Genomic DNA, 19,168 nt, shown 5'->3' on the forward strand with positions numbered 1-19,168 from the left:
GGGTTTGTAATATTAACACTCTGGGGAATTCCTGGTTTTCCTCCACTTGGAGAACTTTGTATCACTTCCCAGAGGAGCTGGGAACTGGAAACAGGACGACTTAAACTTCTTATTAAAAATGGACTTTCCTCTTGATGGCATGCTTAAGCCTTATAAAACGCTATTTTGGTGCTTTTACTGGACGTGTTTAAGCCTGTATTGCTCAATGCCAATATTACAGGAATAAGAAACTATGTTCTGACAGTAAAACATCCATTTGAGAAAGATGGTAAATTTATTGGGAACATTTCAGGGTTGAAGCATATTTGTAACTGTGAGATATGGCCTCAATTATTAATCATCATGAGAAACTGAATAGAACTGACTCTGATATGCTAGATTAATGGCATTTGATTTTAGTACCCCAAACTGAAATCATCATCTGTGAAAAGAGATTTGCAATCTTTGTAATTCAGCCCTGGCTATGTTATAGCCCCAGAACTCTGGCTTTAATTACTACTGATTTCATTTTACCTTCTCCTAGCGATTCCATTTTGAAATGTGGTGAGAGGATTCAAATCATTTCAAATTTGATACTTTGAACTAAAGTAAATCCAGAACTGTGGGGTTAAGAAGATTGTGAGCTTTTTAGGCCAGTAAGTAGGAAATGGAGGAGGGAAGATGTCATTTTTGAGCACTTACTCTGTTTTAGGAATGTTAGCCAAATGTAGGTATTATTCCCATTTTACAGATGAGAAATCTGAGACTTAGAGCAGTTTGATGTTTTGCCCACAGCTGCCCCACTTAAAGAAATAAGCCAGGATGCAAACCAGCTTGAATGACTTCCAAGTCTGTATGCTTCTGACTCTGCTGTAGAGATTCCCTCCTGAGTTTTGTACATATTTAAATCTCCATAGCAGTGCTTTCCTCATATTGCACTTACACTGGTATTATAGTTATGTCAAGTTTTGTTTTATCTCATTAGTCTATATTCTTATTAATGAATAAGGCTGTGTTTTCTATGCAACTGACATAATGCTTCTTCCACATAGTAGATGTTTTAAAAAACTTACCAAATAAAATTGTTTAGTAATCTGACATTGTTTCCTACTTGATGTAGATCTAGGGTTCAAAACTATTCTTTCCCAAAATAATGCTAGTGGTTGGTAGTTAAAATGTTAAATCTCATATACAATATTATAATTTTCTCTTCAATCAACACTTTCTTCTTTTCAAACAGGGAAAACAACAGTATATAAATAGTGATTTCTTCTTATTAAAGAATAGGAAAAAATATTCAGAGGGGATACAAATAAATAAACCAAAGTCCCACCCTTTGGGAGTTCATAGCCAAGTGACAGTGATGAGAGATGGTCATAATATTTATAATATAGGGTAGAATGTTCTAATGCCTGAAGAAAATTCAAGTAGAGTTGTAAAAGTTTAGAAGAGAGGTGATTTTTTAAAATCCCAGTTTAGTTAACATACAGTGTTATATTAATTTCAGGTATACAATATAGTGATTTAGCAATTCTATACATTATTCAGTGCTCATTATGATGAGTATATTCCTAATCCCCTTCACCTATTTCACCCATTCCCCCTACCCTCCCCACTGATAACCCATCTGTTTGTTCTCTATAGTTAAGAGTCTGTTTTTTGTTTTTTTCTCTTTGTTCATTTATTTTGTTTCTTAAATTCCACATATGAGTGAAATCATACGGTATTTGTCTTTCTCTGACTGACTTATTTCACTTAGCATTATACCCTCTAGATCCATCATGGTGTTGCAAATGACAAGATTTCATTCTTTTTTATGGTTGGGTAATATTCCATTGTGTATGTGTTTTTGTGTGTGTATTTTGCTATTTATGTGCCACATCTTTTTTAAAAAATTTATTTTTTGAGAGAGAGAATGCAAGTGGGAGAGGGGCAGAGAAAGAGGGGGACAGAGGATCCAAAGAGGGCTCTGCACTGAAAGTAGAGAGCCCAGTGAGGGGCTCGAACTCGTGAACTCGAGCCAAAATCAAGAGTCAAAAGCCTAACTGACTGAGCCACCCAGGTGCCCCAACCACCAGTTTATCCAGTCATATATCAATGGACACTGGGGCTGATTCCATAATTTGTAAATAATACTGCAGTAAACATAGGGGTGCATATATCTTTTTGAATTAGTGTTTTTGTTTTCTTTGGGAAAATATCCAGTGGTGAAATTACTGGATCATAAGGTAATTCTGTGTTAATCACAGTTTTCCTCAGTGGCTGCACCAGTTTGCATTGTAGCCAATGGTGCATGAGGGTTCCTTTTTCTCCACATTCTTGGGAACATTTATTGCTTCTTGTGGTTTTGATATGAATCATTCTGACAGGTGTGAGGTGATACCTCATTGTATTTTTTTAAAAAAAATTTAATGTTTATTTATTTTTCAGAGAGAGAGACAGAGTGTGAGTGAGGGAGGGGCAGAGAGAGAGGGAGACACAGAATCCAGGGGGGAGAGAGAGAGGAAGACTCAGGTTCCATCCAGCCTCTGAGCTGTCAACACAGAGAACTGTCAGAGCGAGAGCAGAGGGAAGGCAGAGAGAGAAGGAGGGAGAGAGAATCCCAAGTAGGTTCTGCATTGTCAATGCAGAGCCCTATGCAGGGCTCGAACTGACCAACTGTGAGATCATGACCTGAGCCAAAATCAAGAGTCAGATGCTTAAATGACTGAGCCGCCCAGGCACCCCCTCACTGTACTTTTGATTTGCATTTTCCTGATGATGAGTGATGTTGAGCATCTTTTCATGTGTCTGTTGGCCATATGTAAAGGAGAGATGATTTTTAATTTGCAAGGATCAGGGAAATGTTCATGAAAGAGGGGAAATTTGACCTGGAACTTAGAAAGATGAGAATATCTTGACACGTTTCAAGGGAAGGGACTCCAGGCAGAGGAAATAATTTGAGAATAGTTATGGAGACATAAATGTCAAATGAACAATACTCAGTTTAATCTGACTGGAGTATAAGTCATGTTAAACATACTGAAAAAGTGAGATAGGAGAGGGTACTGGGGAGAGGGCTTGGGGAGCTTTCTGTTATATGTTATTTAAATTCCATTTTAATAGTTTTATGAGATCATGACATGAGCCGAAATCGGATGCTTAACCAACTGAGCCACCTGGGTGCCCTAGAACTGCACTTTGTGAGCACAAATTTGAGAAGATTATTTTAACAGTAACATGTAGCTTTGAAGGAAGTGGAAAAGTTAGTATACTACCACTGCAGTAGTATAGATTAGAAACTGGCATAGAATATACTATTAGTGAATAGTACAGATAAGAATAGTATGGATGAGAAAAAATTGCGTATATTAGAAACAAAGATTTGAATGATGATGACATCAATGGAAATAAGAATGAGACAAATTTAAGATGAATTTTAGAATTACATATGATAGGACTGGGCAATTGGTTGAATGTACATGCTGCAAAGGGAGACTTGAAAGATAATTTTAGAATTAGGAGGATGGGGGAATTATAAGAAGGTTAAGAACATAATAGAACCAGAGGAATCAGTTGGCGAAGTCTACAAGAGGAGAAAGACAAGTGCTTTTTTTGTTGTGTTGAGTTACTGGCAAAGAATTCAGGGCAATTGAAAAGTCTGGTATTATTTCTACATGTGCAAAGCCTTGGTGAGGAAGGCATAGGACAAACTACAAAAGGGAACGTTATTTAATTTTCAATATCTATGAGTCATAGATCCTCAGTGACTCTATAATTAATAGACATTCTATAGTAATAAACAGACATGCAGAAACAGAAACATATATATTCATACAAATATTCCTGCAACGATACCTGATAATAGTTACCCCGATAAATTTAGAGTGTCCATCTGTGGTATTAGTACAGAATGAGAAAGATTAAACTTTAGAATTAATTTGGATAAAATACCCCTGGAAGTTCCAATATAGTGCTTCTATGAAGTCCAAGACTCCTCCTTAGACCCCTTTGGTTGCTTATTTTCTTATCATTAACAAATCTTTTATAAGGTGATGTGACTAGAACAGGATTTGTGCTATCCTGAGGCCATTTTTATCAAATAGTGCTTGAAGGGAGCAGATTGGTCTTATAGATGTTAGATTTCATTTTATTAATTGATGTCTAGCAGCTCCAGAATTTTCTTAAGTCAGATGGGGCACAGTTGTTTGGCCATTAACTCTCCAGCTATATTAGTCTTCCATTAATCAAACTGAAATTCAGTTTCTAAGATAGGTTTTCAAACTTACTTATCCCCTCCACCAACCCTTTCTCCCCTTTTATCCCCCTTTCTTTTTGAAAATATATTTATTAAATGCCTGTTCCATTCCAGACGTTATGTTGAATGCTAGGAGTGGATTGATGAATAAGTTCCTGTTTTTAGGGACCTCATAGTCTAGTAGGGTAGAATCTTAAGTGCTCTGATACAGGAGCACAGAAAAGGGAACTAAATCAGATCTGGAAGTGGAAGGGTAAATTAGAAATGATTTTCCAGAAATGGTGACATCCGAGCAGTGTTTTGAAGATAAGTAGGAAATAGCTGGAAAAAAAGTGTTGTGGGATGGGAGAGCCCATTCTTGGTAGAGACTTAAAGACACATTCAAAGATTTACAAATAGTCTGTACAGCTGGAAAGAGGAGGGTATTTGGGGAATTATAGGAGATGGAGTGAGAAAAATAGGCAGGAGTAAATAGTTATGAGTCTTGGGTTCAAAGGAATTTCAACCACCTCCTGAAAGCTTGGATTTCATTCAAGGGATTAACTTGTTAAAATTTGTACTTTAGGAAGATTATTTTGGTACAAAATGGATTTGAAGAAGGTAAGATTGGAGGCAAGGATGTCTATGAGAGGCCACTGCTAAAATCTGGGGAAGAAGATGAAAGCTTAAATTAAGGTAGCTGAGAAATTAAGGGAAAGGATAGATTTAGGAATAATTAAGAAGACCACTTGGGTCTTGGAGCCTGATTGATGAAGTAAGTGAAAGAAAGGGATAAACTCTCAAGTATTTGGTTTGGATATTTGAGTCCTTCATGGGATCATTCAGTGAAGATATAGAAGTGAGATCTGATTTTTGGAAAGAGTTAGATATTTCAGACTTTGGCATATGGAAGTTGAGATTCTCTTTGGTTATCCAGGAAGAAATGTCTATTAGGCAACTCAGCTGAATGTTTTGAAGTAAGAGATATGGACTAGAGTTATCCTGTAAGCCGATGTCATAGATATGGGTGCCAAACCCCAAGGGTCATGGGGTGAGAACTGAGGTTGGAGCTCTTGGGAAGACATTTAATTGAAAATCAGAGGAATACATAGACGAGAAAGATAAGCAGAAGAAGTAAAAGGGGAAAAAAGAGAGGAACAATGTAATGGAAATAGAGTTTAAAGAAGGAGGAAGTGTCATTAGTGTCAGTCTGCAAACAAGTAAACTAAGAACTACAGAAAAATTTTTATTATATTTGGCATAAAGGTGTAATCAGTGACCTTTGACCTGAGCAGTTTTAGTAAAGCAGTATGGGCAGGGCAGGAATTGAATCATGCACAATTATAAGGGGAACAGCTGAGTTAGGAATGAAAAATGAAATAGTAGGATGAGAACAGATCAAGTCCTGGGAGCAAAACCAAATTGGGGGCCAAAATGAGCAGGAATTGATGCTGGACAGGAGTAGGGAGAGGACAAACATGAGGCTCATATAGATTCTGTTGGAATATGATATAGTTTAGCTGGCATGATTGTAGTTAGGATACCCTAGAGGCATTATACAACTTCTGAACCACATTTCTGAGATGTATTTTCTCCTGACCAAACATTTCACATCCAGAGGGCAAATCAGAAATCCTGACCAGTTACATGCAACTACTCATCTAGCATTAAACAGCTGAGAACTGTTCCAACACAATGAGGCAAACTGTCTGTGGAAAGAGGAGTCTTTTATCATATACTGCATAGGCCCAGAAATCAATAAGTGCTTGACAGTCTGGAAAGCATCCTTTTGATGATGGATCCAATGTCATTGAAAGTACTTAAATGCCTCAGCAATGTTTGTCTTTTGTCAAAGAAAAATGTGGTTGTAAACTGGATGCACTGAGAAGGCTTGAAGCTCTTACTTTGTTTTCAGGGTAGGCCTGCCAAGGATATCATGTACTACATTTTTAGGGATAAATATCCAGCAGCATTGGTGAGGTAGCTAAGGAAGGTATCCCTGGAAATTCTGATCCCTGGGAAGGACAGGAGACAAGGGTGCTGTGTGTGGATGTCTAACTTGGCTGGATGTTTTCTGATCAGGTAGCTCTGGGGCAAAGGCAAGCAGGTTGACTCCATTCCTAGTTCATACTTGAGTCTGCTTCTCACCTACTTACTCCCCATAGTCATCCATTTTCTCTGGTTATTGATCTTCAGTTTTGCTCTAGGCTATAACTCTGGATCCTCTGATACCAGACTTACTATGTTTACCAGTGAATTACTAATAGCTGACTCTGGCTCACCTTCTTGGATCATATAATGTCTTATAAAGTGTACCCACTTGAGCAGAAATACACCTTGTTAAAATAGACTTGAGTAAAAGGTTTCACCCACTCTCATCACCAGAATGGTGACTGAAAAGATCTTGAAGCTTTTATCAATCCAATTGCCTATCTATAACAATATGATGAGATCTCTAATTCAGAACTTTCATAAGCAACAAAAGAATTTGTGGACAATGCCTGATTCCCCAGTCTGTAAGGATAACAGTTCATGTAGTTCAATGCCACAAAGTACAAAGTGGGACAATGGCTTTTGATAGAAATTTCCAATTTTTCGGTGAAACTCTTTGTAAAAGAAACAGTTTTTATTCTGGTCTGGTTTGAATTTTCTTCTGTTGGCCAAGTTTAGCTGACCCTACTCTGATCCTCTTCTGTGTGTTACATGGTATTTTTGCCTACTCTCTTCTGCCTGATGATATAACTTTTTTGCTTAGAGATATTTTTTAGAATGAATTTTTTCCCATTGAAACTGTGCAAAATGTTTAATTCATTTTGTTCTGCAAAATGTTGGTACCTGCTTTCTTCTTGCCTCTGAAAGGGCTGGTTGATGTTGCCCTGTGTCTGTCTCTGCATTATCCCATCCATCTCTGTCCTTGTGGCCCTTGCTCACTTTTACCATGTAGCACTCTCTGTCCTGATCTGTATGCTCTTCATTGTGGTGATGGTTAATAGCTCAGACTTCAGAATGAGGCTGCATTCTTACATCGAGATTCAAGTGGGAAAGAATTTGCTTCTATACTCATTCAAGTTGGCGGTATTCATTTCCTTAAGGATGTATTACTGAGGGCCCAGGCTTCTTACTGGCTGTTGTCTGGAGGCCTTCCATAGTTCTTGACACATGGCTTCCTTGGTATGCCTGCTTGCTTTATCAAGACAGCAAGGAGAATCTCTCACTTCAGTCTGCTAAGAGGCAATATTATATGATGTAATATAAAATGGGAATGACACACTTATATTATATGATGTAATATAAAATGGGAAAGAACACACTTTCGCTGTGTTCTATTTGTTAAAGCAAGTCTTAGGTCTCTTCTACACTGAAGAGGAGGGGATTACACAAAGGTGTAAACACTAGGCAGTGGACAGTGTTTGGAGGGTGCAGTCACCATAGGGTCTGCGTGCCATGCCCAGATGGTTGACAAATTGTAAGGTCATAGGAGGTACTGAACTATTCCATAGCCTTAATCCCATTTTTTTTCAACGTTTATTTATTTTTGGGGGGACAGAGAGAGACAGAGCATGAACGGGGGAGGGGCAGAGAGAGAGGGAGACACAGAATCGGAAACAGGCTCCAGGCTCTGAGCCATCAGCCCAGAGCCTGACGCGGGGCTCGAACTCACGGACCGCGAGATCGTGACCTGGCTGAAGTCGGACGCTCAACCGACTGCGCCACCCAGGCGCCCCAGCCTTAATCTTATTAATTCTATGAACAAGATATCAAAATATCATACTATAATAGAGCTTGGGAAGATAATGGAATAGGAGGACCCTGAACTTAGCCCTCCCATGTTTACAACTAGATATCATCCACATCCAAGTCAATAGGCCAGAGAATGATTGGGAGGCTGACAGAACAAACTCCGCAACTAAATATAGAGAAGAAGCTGCATCTGAAAGTTTAGGAAAGTCAGAAAGGCAGAGGGAGGATGCCTGTAGGAGGAGGGGAAACTGCACATGGAGAGGGCAGAGAATTGGGCCCTTGCACCATGGAGTGCACATGGGGAAAACTATTTCTTATAATATTTGGCTTTAAAACCTCTGGGTGGCAGGGTGGCACAGATACTTTTAGCTCAGGTACAGGGCTGGGGCAAATTTTGCCCAAATTTTGCTTGTGGCCCAGCTGCTGGGTGCATAGCTGCTGCCATCATGCACGCTGTGCCACACCTAACCACCACACAGCACCCAGCCAGGTTGCCCCCAGCCACCATTATGCCCTGGGCCCAGCTATGCTCAGCTACCAACAAGCACCACGCCTAGCCTCATGCCCCTGGTCACCTGACATGTAGGCCCCAGCTGCCCTAGCACTTCAGGGAATCCAGAATAGGAACTAGTGGCTCAATGAAAAATTTTCTAACACCACCACCCTGTTCTTAAATTCCCTGGCAGGCATGCCTGCTCAGAGCTGGCCTGCTGGGTCCCACTAACACCACAAAGAGCAAGGAGAACTAACAAAAGGCAGGGCGTCAGTGCAGACAATTGCGCTGAAAGGAAAAGTGACTCAGAAACAGTATCAGGGCATAAGCAACACACATAGGATACTCTCCTGAAGTGCCAGGTTCTGGTGAACAGGGAACATTGCCCTGCAAGGCACTTCAGGACCTCTTCTTCATAAAGTCACTGCTTTCAAGAGCAGAAGACATAGTTGCCTTTTTCTTTCTCTCTCTCTCTACCTTTCTTTCTTTCTTTCTTTCTTTCTCTCTCTCTCTCTCTCTCTCTCTTAGAAAAGGGTGGAATTTAATCTTTAGTTACAGGACACTGCAAGATATGGATTCCACAAAGAAGTAAGAAACCCATTTAGAGGAGAAGCTTCATAGAGTATGTACAATTTGGAACTGTTCAAGTATAGTTTCATTGTAAAAAGTGCTACAATAACAAAACACATTTAAAAGAGTTCTTAGTAGAGAAACAGTAAGATATACCAAACATAGTACACAACAAACAACTTAAAATTATTTTAAAAAACTTTATTTTGAGAAAGAGAGAGTGTGAGTGGGGGAGGGGCAGCGAGAAAGTGGGAAAGAATCCCAAGCAGACTCGGTGCCCTCTTCTCAGAGCCCAACTTGGGGCTTGATCCTGAACTTGGATTGTATAGCCTTCAGAGTTAGTTTCTGGAACAGCGTTTTGATCTTCCTCTTCCTCTACAAAGAAATACCTCTCAATCAAGTTTAATGAAGCTTTGTATACAGACTCATTTTAATGGTTTTGTAGAGTTTCAATTTTGTCCAAATCTCCACATTCTTTAATCATTATACTCAGTTTCTCAGCTTTACTTAGCTTCTCAGCAGGCCAAAAGATGTTTGAAATGCATCCATAATAACCAGAGTAATTTTTGTATCTTTTACAGTTAAGAGATTCATCATTTGTTCTATTATGCCACCATGAATGATGTATACAGTCTGTTCAACTGTTCTTCCACTTGTATAGTTGGTCACAACCCATACAGCATCCTTTTGTGTCTTAAAGTCTGTCTCAGAGAGAAAATCAGTGAGGGATGGTACTAATCCATGATTCACAACTTGCTGTATCTGGTCTTGGTGACCAGCTATGATGTTTGACACTGTCCACATAGCTTACTTCTGAATATTAGTTTTGAGGTTCATTAGCAGGCTTGGAAGGACAACATGTACTCCTACATCTAATTACAACCTGAGTCTGTTCATCTGCCCCAGTGACAATATTTACTGTGGCTTTTAGCACGGGAGTCACAATGAACAATTCACTAGCTCCTAGAAGCTTTACAAGTTGGAGCACAACTCCTATTTTCATGGCCATCTTAGTCCATTCATTTGGACCATCAGTAAGATAGGAGATGGCCCAGCAAGTATGTAATAATACTTCTGGATCATCATGATTCAGGAGATGAACTAAGGTAGGAAGAATCTTCTCAGTAGCATCTAACAGACATTCAGGATTCTTGTTGTGACAAAGGTTTGAAAGTGTCCAAGGAAGGTTATGTAAATAACCACATTCTAAAGATTACATATCAGAAACTAAGGAGAGCCAACAGCAGGTCAACTGTACCATATTTGATAAACAAGTCTTGAGGAACTGAACCATCATCTGCATTGCTTCCTAGCACCCCTACAGCTTGTTCACTGATGTGGGCATGGGAAGATGCCAACAGAGAAATGAATGCTGGGGTATCACCTCCATCTACCACAATTTTGGTCTGTTCTGATGTTCTGGAAACAATGTTAGTGAGGGCCCAAGCAAATTAAAACTGAATAGGACTACAATCAGTTCTACCCAAGAAGTATACAAATTTTGGAATCAAAACCAGCCCAGATTATGTTGTCTATGGGAGGCTGTGTTTCCCTGGAAAGCAGTTTCCTATCAGCTTTAGTAGCCTGGAGCTAGCTTTCCAAATGAATTGCTATTTATGCCTTGGACAATGTCATCAACAGACCAACTTACAGTGCCTTGGTTGTTGAAGTTCTCTTGCAGTAGAGAAGTAGCACCATCAGGAAATGAGCTTACATTTCTCCTTTTCAGCATCTGGTCATCCTTAGCTTTCCTCAGCTCCTCATTAACTTCTATTCAGTGCCACCTCATTTCTGTACTGTCTTTCCCCTTGTTCTTGAACCTGTTAAGGCAGGCAGCTGGCAAATTAGCATTTATATTGGTGGACATGGTTATGAGACAAAGGGAGAAAGCTATATAGCTGGCTCAGGCTTCCAGGAGATGGTGTGGGGGCATGTAGGTCAGCTTCCCTCAAAATGTCCACAATGGCTCAGCCCAAAGACAGTGTTATAGCTAACTTTATTAACACAGAGAAACAGACAAAGAGGCAGACAAAATGAGGAGACAGAGAAATTTATCACAAATGAAAGGACAGGATAACACCACAGCCAGAGATCTAAGAGAAACAGATATAAGTAACATGCCTGAAAGAGAACTTAAAGCAATTATCATAAGGATACTCACTTGACTTGAGAAAAGAATAGAAGACATAAGTGAGACTTACACAGAGGTAAGGAGTAACATAGCAGAGATAAAGGACTCAATGAATGAAATGAGAAACACACTTGACAGAACGAATAGCAGGATGCAAGAAGCATAAGAATGAATTAGTAACCTAGAAGAAAGAATAATGTTTACTAATCAAGCTGGCCAAAAGAGAGAAAAAAGAATTACACAAAACGAGAATAGACTTAGGGAACTCAATGACTCCATCAAACATAGTAACATTTGTATTATAAGAATTCCAGAAGAAGAGAGAGAAAGGGGGGCAGAACATTTATTTGAAGAAATAATAGCTGAAAACTTCCCTAATCTGAGGGAGGACACAGATATCCAGATCCAGGAGGCACAGAGAACTCCCATCAAAATAAACAAAAGCAGACCTACACCAAGACATATTGTAATTAATAGAAAGATAAAGAAAAAATATTAAAGCTGTAAGATGAAAGAAGTCAGTAATTTACAAGGGAAAATCCATAAAGGTGGCAGGAAATTTTCAACAGAAACTTTGCAAGCGAGAATGGAATGACATGATATATTCAAAGTGCTGAATGGGAAAAATCTGCAGCCAAGAATACTTTATCCAGCAAGGCTACCATTCAGAATAGAAGGAGAGATAAAGCATTTACCAGACAAAAACGAAAGAAGTTCGTGACTAGTAAACCAGCCCTGCCAGAAATATTAAAGGGGACTCTTTGAGTGGAAAGGAGAGATCAAAAGTGACAATATAAAGGTAGGAAACGCAAAAGCAGTGAAGATGAATATTTTTGTAACAAATCAGTTAAGGAACTCACAAAAAAGAATATAAAATATAATAACATATACCTAAAATGTGGGGAGTAGAGAGTTCAAACTTAAATGACTATTAACTTAATATATACTGCTGTATGCAGAAGAGGTTATGTCCAAACCTAGTGGTAACCATATATCAAAGACCACTAATAAACATGCAAGGAATAAAGAGAAAGAAATACAATATATCACTAAATAAAATCAGCAAAACATGAGAGAAAGACAAAGGCTCAGAGAAAGTCTTCAGAAAGATTACTTAGCCACAAACTAAGTAATAATTTGGTAATAAATACATATCTATCACTAATTACTTTGAATGTAAATGGATTAATGTTCCAATCAAAAGACATAGAGTGACAGAATGGATAAAAAAGCAAGACCCATTCATATGCTGCTATAAGACCCTCATTTTAGACCAAAAGACACCTACATATTGTTACTAACAAACATAAAGAAACTCATTGATAACAGAATACTAATAGTAGGGGACTTTAATATTCCACTTACAACAATGGACAGGTCATCTAAGCCGAAAATCAACAAGGAAACAATGGCTTTGAATGACACACTGGACCAGATGGACTTAATATTCAGAACATTTCATCCTAAAGCAGCAGAATACACATTCTTTTCGAGTGCACATAGGACTTTTTCCAGAATAGATCACATACTGGTTCACAAATCAGGCCGCAAGTGTGAAAAGATTGAGGTCATACCATGCTTATTTTCAGACCACAGTACTGTGAAATTTGAAGTCACCCACAAGAAAAAAATTGAAAGACCCTAAATACATGGAGGTTAAAGAACATCCTACTAAAGAATGAATGGGTTAAGCAGGAAGTTAAAGAAGAAATAAAAAAATATATGGAAGCAAATGAAAATGAAAACATGACAGTCTAAAACCTCTTGGGTGCAGCAAAGGTGGTCCTAAGAGGGAAGTGTATTGCAACACAGGCCTACATCAAGAAGCAAGAAAATTCTCAAAAACACAACCTAACCTTACACCTAAATGAGCTAGAAGAAGAAGAGCAAATAAAACCTAAAGCCAGCAGAAGAGGGGAAATAATAAGATTAGAGCAGAAATAAATGATATGGAAACAAACAAGAAAAGGGACACCTGGGTGGCTCAGTTAGTTAAGTGCCTAACTCTTGGTTTCAGCTCAGGTCATGATCTCATGGCTTTGTGGGTTCAAGTCTGCATTGGGCTGCAAGTGCTGGCAGGGCAGAGACTGCTTGGGATTTTCTCTCTACCCTTCCCTCACTTGTGCTGTCTCTGCCTCTAAGTAAATAAATAAACTTAAAAAAAGTATGAATTAAAAAAAAACAGTAGAGACTAAGAGCTGGTTCTTTGAGAGAATTAATAAAATTGATAAACTAGCTAGGCTTTTCAAAAAGAAACAAGGACCCCAATAAATAAAATCATGAATAAAAGAGGAGAGATCACAACCATTACCACAAAAATATAAATAATTGTATGAGAATATTTTGAAAAACTATATACGAACAAATGAGGCAATCTGGAAGAAATGTATAAATGCTTAGAAGCATACAAACTACCAAAACTGAAACAGGAAGAAATAGAAAATTTGAACAGACCCATAATCAGCAAAGAAATGGAATCAGTAATCAAAAATCTTTCAACAAACGAAAGGGCCAGATGGCTTCACAGGGGAATTCTATTATACATTTAAAGAAGAGTTAATACCTATTTTTCCTCAAATTGTTGCAAAAAAATAGAAATGGAAGGAAAGTAAACTTCCAGACTCATTCATTCCATGAGGCCAGCATTACCTTGATTCTAACACTAAAGACTGCACTAAAAAGAATTACAGGCCAATATCCCTGATTAACATGGATGTAAAAATTCTCAACAAGATACTAGCAAATTGAATTAAATAGTACATTGAAAGAATTATTCACCACTGTCAAGTGGGGTTTGAATCATCACTGCAGGAGGGTTCAATATTGAAATATTTGCAATATTGATTTGCAAATCAATCAATGTGATATACCACATTAATAACAGAAAGGATAAGAACCATATGATCTTCTCAATAGGTGCAGAAAAAGCATTTCAGAAAATACAAGACATATTCTTTTTTTAAAAAATATGATTTATTGTCAAGTGAGCTAACATACAGTGTATTACAGTGTGCTCTTGGCTTCGGGGGTAGATTCCTGTGATTTATTGCTTACATACAATACCCAGTGCTCATCCCAACAAGTGCCCTCCTGAATGCCCATCACCCATTTCCTCCTCTCCCCCACTCTACCCACCCCATCAACCCTCAGTTTGTTCTCTGTGTTTAAGAGTCTCTTATGGTTTGCCTCCCTCTCTGTTTGAAACTATTTTTTCCCCTTCCCTTCCCTCATGGTCTTCTGTTAAGTTTCTCAAGTTCCACATATGAGTGAAAACAAATGATATCTGTCTTTCTCTGTCTGACTTATTTCACTTACCATAATACTCTCTAGTTCTATCCACGTTGTTGCAAATGGCAGGATTTCATTCTTTCTCATTGCCAAGTAGTATTCCATTGTATATATAAACCACATCTTCTGTATCCATTCATCAGTTGGTGGACATTTGGTCTCTTTCCATAATTTGGCTATTTTTGAAAGCACTGCTGTAAATATTGGGGTACATGTGCCCCTGTGAATCAGCACTCCTGTATCCTTTGGATAAAATCCTAGTAGTGCTATTGCTGGGTCATAGGGTAATTCTATTTTTAATTTTTTGAGGAACCTCCACACTATTTTCCAGAGTGGCTGCACCAGTTTCCATTCCCACCAACAGTGCAAGAGGGTTCCCGTTTTTCCACATCCTTGCCAACATCAGTTGTTTCCTGAGTTGTTCATTTTAGACACTCTGACCTGTGTGAGGTGGTACCTCAGTGTGGTTTTGATTTGTATTTGCCTGATGATGAGTGATGTTGAGCATATTATCATGTGTCTGGCCATCTGGATGTCTTCTTTGGAAAAGTGTTTATTTATGGCTTCTGCCCATTTCTTCACTGGATTATTTGTTTTTCAGATGTGGAGTTTGGTAAATTCTTTATAGATTTTGGATACTAACCCTTTATCTGATATGTCATTTGCAAATATCTTCTCCCATTCTGTTGGTTGCCTTTTGGTTTTGTTGATTGTTTCCTTTGCTTTTTATTTTGATGAGGTCCCAATGGTTCATTTTTGCTTTTATTTCTCTTGCCTTTGGAGATGTGTCAAGTAAGAAGTTGCTGTTGCTGAGGTCAAAGAGGTTGTTGCCTGTTTTCTCCTCTAGGGTTTTGGTGGTTTCAATACAGGAAGTATTCTTGATAAAAACTCTCAAGAAAGTAGGGATAGAGGGAATATACCTCAACATTATAAAGGCTGTATTTGAAAGACCCACAGCTAATATCATCCTCAATGGAGAAAGACAGAGCTTTTCCTCTATGGTAAGGAACAAGATAGAGATATCCACTCTCAAAATTGTTATTTAACATAGTACTGGAAGTCATAGCTTCAGCAATCAGACAACAGAAATAAATAAAAGGCAAATAAGTCTGTAAGGAAAAAGTCAAACTTTCACTATTTTCAGAGGACATGATATTCTATGTAGAAAACCTGAAAGACTAAACCAAAATATTGCTAGTTCTTATCCTTTAATTTAGAAAAATTGCAGGATATAAAATCAATGTACAGAAATCTGTTGCATTTATATACACCAATAATGAAGCAACAGACAGCGAAATCAAGGAATCAATCCCATTTACAATTGCACCAGAAGCCTAGGGATAAACCTAACCAAAGAGGTAAAAGATCTGTACTCTGAAAACTATAGAACACTTATGAAAGAAATTGAAGATGATGCAAAGAAATGGAAAAACATTCCAGGCTCATGTACTGGAAGAACAAATATTGTTAAAATGTCTATACTACCCAAAGCAATCTAGACATTTGATGCAAACTCTATCAAAATTCCACCAGCATTTTTCACAGAGCTAGAACAAACTATCCTAAACTTTGTATGGAACCACAAAAGACCCTGAGAGCCAAAGCAATCTTGAGAAAGCAAAGCAAAGCTGGAGGCATCACAATTCCAGATTTTAAGTTATATTACAAAGGTGTAGTCATCAAGACAGTATGGTACTGGAACAAAAACAGACACATAGATAAATGGAACATAATAGAAAACCCAGTAATGGACCTGCAAATATATGGTCAATTAATCTTTGACAAAGTGGGAAAGAATATCTAGTGGGAAAAGAACAGTATCTTCAAAAATGGTTTTGGAAAAAATGGACATCAACATAGGAAAGAGTGAAAATGGACCACTTTCTTATATCATACACAAAAATAAATTCAAAATGGATTGAAGACCTACATGTGAGACCTGAAACCATAAAAATTCTAGAAGAGAACAGGGTCAGTAACCTCTCTGACATCAGCCATAGCAACTTTTTTCTAGCTATGTCTCTTGAGGTAAGGGAAATAAAAGCAAACAAAACAAAACAAAACAAAACAAAACAAAACAAAACAAAAACCCTGTTGGAGCTTTTGGGACTACATCAAAATAAAGAGCTTCTGCACAGGGAAAGAAACAATCAACAAAACTAAAAGACTTTGTATGGAATGGGTGAAGATATTTTCAAATGCCATATCTGATAAAGGATTAGTATCCAAATTATATAAAGAATGTGAAATACTCAATACCCCCCAAAACAAATAATCCAATTTAAAAAATGTTCAGAAGACATGAACAGACATTTCTCCAAAGCAGATATCCAGATGGCCAATAGACACATGAAAAAATGCTCATCGTCATTTACCATCAGGAAATGCAAATCAAAACTCCAACGAGATATAGCCTCTCACCTGTCAGAATAGCTTAAATCAACAACATAAGAAACAATAGGTGTTGGTGAAGATGTGGAGAAAAAGGAACCCTTGTGCACTGTTGGTGGGAATGGAAACTGATGCAACCACTGTGAAAAACACCGTGGAGATTCTGTTCAATTAGAATAAGTGTGTGTTGAGGTCTGAGCAAAATAGAGAGGTCTTGTGATAGTCCAAGTGGGTAATACGGTAATGGTAGATTAAAGTAGAGGGATAAACAAATTGTTAAGTAACAGTATCTTAGATTGGTTGGAGTGAATTTGTAAGGCAACCACTAGTTGCATGGCATTGTGCAGTAATACTGGGTAGTCTGGGAGCAGGACTAGGAAATAAAAAGTTTAATTAGGGAGAGGGATTGGCAAAGCAAGAACAGTGGCTGTTTAGAGAGTGAGGAATTCTAAATCTTATTACTATTGCTATTTGTCTTGTCTAGCTGAAGGTAGATAATATTTTGGTCAAACTCATCATGGGTTATTTCAAATATACAGAAAAAACATGCAAAATACTTAATTTCTCTTCATATTTAATAACTTTAAATTTCACATATTTCCTTTAAATATTATTTTCTCATTTTTAAAATAGCTAAAACCATACCTCCTATACCATCTCTCCCCTTTTTTCTCAATAAAGTTTTGACGTTTGTAGTTGTTATCAAACCTGTTCAACTGGGTCACTATGTATAATCTCAGAATGCCATTTTAAAGAAGGAAATTCATTCACTCATTCATTAGCAAGTAGTAGACATAAAGAAATGAGAAAAGAATTGGAACAGTCTTTGAGGACAGCAACTAAGGCCCAGATGTTTTGTTGTAACATAACATACTTGATTTTAGAGCGAGCATTAAAATACTTTAATATCCATTTGGCTTAAAAGATTAAGGGCAGAAAAACAAATGTACTCTTCTGTGGAGGAGTTACACTGGAAGGCAAAGGGAGTTCTTGTCTAGCATGAACTATAAGAGATAATTGTTCATTAGAGAGTGTGAAGTCTGTTGTAAGCACAACCACATTCATTAGCCAGCTCCCTGCTTCCTGTCTGTAATGGGCATTAAGTTTCTCTCTGTTCAATTAGAATAAATTCTGGTTTTGGCACTACAGATCCTTTTCTGGGTTTTTAATATTCTGGCTTTTGGTCTTTTTTTCTTTTTGCATTTTCTCTGAATAGGTGCAACCTCATGGTCAAATACAAATTATTTCTTAAGTACTATGCTCCAAATGTATGACAAGTTCTCATAGAATATAGAGTGTATATAGAAACCAAGCAAAAACACATTAAACATGAAACATTTATATAAAACCATACCTAAAGTATATTTATGCTAACAAATATCACATTGTGTTAATAATCATAAATAAAAGCTAAACATTTGGGTCATCAATAAAATTCTAAGTTTATGACGTTTTGGAGACATGTCTATCAACTTAACTCATGTAAATGTTACAATATTTAGGGTGCCTGGGTAGTTCAGTCAGTGAAGCATCTGACTCTTGATTTTGGCGCAGGTCATGATCTCATATTTCACTAGTTTGAGCTCCAAGTCAGGCTATGTGCTGGGTGATAGACTAGATATTTTAGGGTATTATGTCTTTGGGAGACCCAAAGAGCTTTTTGATTGATTAGATAGAGAGGGTATAAGAAACTTACTTGAAATATTTGAGGAGTCAGTGATTTTCCTGGAGGTCAACCCTGTGTAGGCTACATAGCATTGAAGAGCAAATGCCACAGTCAGGGAAATTTCCATGAGGTTGGCCTTCTGTCAGGGAAATTCTGACAGAAGCAGATATCTCCGGCAACAGCAGAATCTAATATACTAACATTGTGATATTATCTGTTCAACAAGCAGGGAAGGAAAATGCTCTCAACTTGGTTTTTCCCTGGAATCTATAAGATTCAACTTCGATAGTGTCCTTGAGCATATGATATGTGATTAGCTGAATGAAGAGGACACTGGACTTTCTAGAATTTCTCATTCCTCCAAAATATTCCTGAAACAACCATAAGTGAGGGGAGGAAAATCAGTAAAGTCAGGAGCACTAGGTTTTATTTCCATTTAGGATTAAAATGGGGATTTCTGATGTAAAACCATGCATAAATACATAGGCATATTTTTTGAAAGGTAGAGAATTATATGACCCTTGCATCATTCTATTCTCAAAGTATTTATTAAGCTCTTACTATGTGAGAGGCATAGTTCTGAGCATTGGGAATATAAAGATGAACAGAAGAAGCCATTATTCCTGCCCTCCACTATAAGAACAGTTACAACAAAGTGATTAATGCTACAGTAGAGGAATAAACAAGATGCTG

At 37.8% G+C, this 19,168-nt stretch overlaps 2 pseudogenes; both read right to left on the reverse strand.

The window, feature by feature from the left end:
• The window catches only part of LOC115517062, a 29,316-nt pseudogene extending 20,872 nt beyond the window's left edge, over window positions 1-8,444 (reverse strand).
• Window positions 8,445-8,586: 142 nt separating this feature from the next.
• On the reverse strand, window positions 8,587-10,866 carry LOC115517063 (annotated as a pseudogene).
• Between the last annotated feature and the right edge of the window lie 8,302 nt (window positions 10,867-19,168).

The sequence above is a fragment of the Lynx canadensis genome, chromosome B3 (assembly GCF_007474595.2).
Source record: "Lynx canadensis isolate LIC74 chromosome B3, mLynCan4.pri.v2, whole genome shotgun sequence".
Taxonomy (NCBI): domain Eukaryota; kingdom Metazoa; phylum Chordata; class Mammalia; order Carnivora; family Felidae; genus Lynx; species Lynx canadensis.